At 39.5% G+C, this 2,500-nt stretch overlaps 1 protein-coding gene across 1 annotated transcript in view; it reads right to left on the reverse strand.

Moving 5' to 3' along the window:
• LOC119599271 (WSC domain-containing protein 1-like) overlaps positions 1-330 on the reverse strand; it is a 7,137-nt gene extending 6,807 nt beyond the window's left edge. Inside the window, exon 1 of the mRNA XM_037949002.1 lies at positions 284-330. The gene's annotated coding sequence lies outside the window, so the exon portion shown is untranslated. The remainder of the gene's footprint in view (positions 1-283) is intronic.
• Positions 331-2,500: the final 2,170 nt, after the last annotated feature.

The following is a 2,500-nucleotide window of genomic DNA, read 5'->3' on the forward strand; positions in this document are numbered from 1 at the left end:
TTATAAATATATATAATTATATATTATATAAAATATTATTAAAAATATAATATATTAAAAATATATATATATATATATATATATGGTAGAATAACCGACAATGCTGGATTTATTGGAAATGAGGCAACAGTTTCGGAACAGTTTCGTGTGTGTGTCTGCTGTCTTCCCCCTCCCTGCCTCGAAAGCACCTATCTATTATCACCACCACCCCACGTCCCTGCATCCAACCACCCACCCGCCTATCCTTCCATCCATCCTATTTATCCAAAAGCAGAATTCTCACCTGTCGTTCTGTAGGTTTTCTCGGACACTTGGTTTGTGTGGCTTCCCTTGCCCGCGGCAAAATTTCCCAGTAGGACACAGCCCCCTGCGAACCCCAGCGATTTTGTTTTTTGTATAAATATATCTATAAAATAAGAATATATATTATAAATTAAAAATATAATATATTAATATTTTTATTATATATTTTATTATATATATATATTATTATATATATTATATATTATATAATATATATAATTATATATGGTGGGGTTGGTGTTTTGGGGTGGTGGTGTGTGGGTGTGTTTGATATGATATATTTTATATATTATATAAAATATATATATAATATAAAAATATTAATATATATATATTATTTTTTTTTGGGTGGTGGTGTGGGGTTTTGGGGTTGGGGTGTGTGTTATTGTGGTCTGTGTGGGGGTGTGTCGGGTTTTGTGTGTTGTATGGTGTATTATATATTATATATTATAAAATTATTATATATATAATATTATATATATATTAATTGTATGTATAATATATATATATATATATATATATATATATATATATATATATGCATATATATATATTATATATATATATATATATATATTATATTATATTATATATATATATTATATATAATATAATATGTGTGGTGTGTGTGTGTTTCTTCTTCTTTTCGTTTTTTATGGTATATATATATACTTATTATTAATTAAATTTTATCTTTCTTTTTTTCTTTTTGATTACAATATATATTCTGTATCATGTCATGTTTTCCCTCCCTCACCAATCCCTCCCTCCCCTTCCCTCCGTCCCTCCCTCCCTCCCTTCCTCTTTCCCGCCCTTACCAATCCCTCCCTCCGTCCCTCCCTCCTCCACTCCCTCCCTTCCTTCCTCCCTCACCTCCCACCTACCCTACTCCTCCCACGTCCCTCCCTCCATCCTCACCAATCCCTCCTTCCTCCCCCTCCACTCCCTCACTCAAACTCCCTCACCGTCCCTCCCTCCATCCCTCCCTCACCCTCCCTCCCTCCGTCCCTCCTTCCCTCCGTCCCTCCCTCCCTCCCTTACCAATCCCTCCCTCTATCCCTCCCTCACCCTCCCTCACCCTCCTTCCATCCCTCCCTCCGAACTCACCGAGCGGGATCCCGGATGATGAGCACAACCGGAACATCGGCTTTGATGAAGTTGTATCGCGAGACGAGATCATTGTTTGCCTTGGTGAGAGCCGCGCCGTGGGTTTTCTGAACGAGGGTCCGGCCGCTGTTGGCTCTGTCTCCTTCGCCGAGGTACCCTGAGGGGGGGAGAGAAGGGAGGGAGATGAGAGGGAGGAGGGAGGAGGGAGGGAGATGAGCGGGAGGAAAGAGGGAGGGAAGAGGGAGCTGAGAGGGAGGAAAGAGGAAGGGAGGAAGGAGGGAGAAGGGAGGAAGACTAAAGGTGAAAGGAGGGAGAAGGAAGGAAGGAAAAAGAGGAGAGGAAAGAGGAAGGGGAGGAGGGAGGGAGGAAGAAAGGAAAGAGAAAGGGAGGGAGGAGGGAGAAGGGAGGAAAGTGAGAGGGAGTGAAAAAAGGGAGAAAGGAGGAATAAGGGAGGAAGAGTAAAGGTGGAGAGAGAGGGAGGAGCGAGGAAGGAACGAGAAGGAAGATGAAAAGGAGGAAGAAGAGAGAAGAGAAGGAAGCGAAAGGGAAAGCCATCAGTAACGAGAAAGAGGAAGGAGGATGAGAGATGATAAAGAACGAGAAAGAGACAAAGGTAAAAGGGAAAATGGGGAAAAAAGGATAATGACTGAGATGGAGGAGATAAAGTGAAGGAAAAAAAACAAGAAATAGCGAAATTAGGAAAGGAAGTGAAGAGAAAAACGAGAAAAATGCGAACAAGACGAAACTGAAGGATAAATAGGATAATGATAATAATGATGATAATTATGATAATCAATGAAGAAATAAAAAAGGGGAAACTGAGAGACGATAATTTTGGGGAAAAAAATGAAAAGTAGGATGAAAAAAAGGGACAATGAAGAAGGAAAAGGAAAATAAATAAAGCGAGAGGACAAGAAAGAACATCATTTCATTTCTTCATCATTATGCATGAACATCGTCATAAGCATCGTTATGAAACATACTTTCATCCAAAAATCAGCATCACAATCGACATCACTATCAATTTCACCGTCATTACTATCATTATCATCATCACTGTCACTGGCACCATCAAGTTCACTATTATCAC

The sequence above is a fragment of the Penaeus monodon genome, chromosome 42 (genome assembly GCF_015228065.2).
Source record: "Penaeus monodon isolate SGIC_2016 chromosome 42, NSTDA_Pmon_1, whole genome shotgun sequence".
Taxonomy (NCBI): Eukaryota; Metazoa; Arthropoda; class Malacostraca; order Decapoda; family Penaeidae; genus Penaeus; species Penaeus monodon.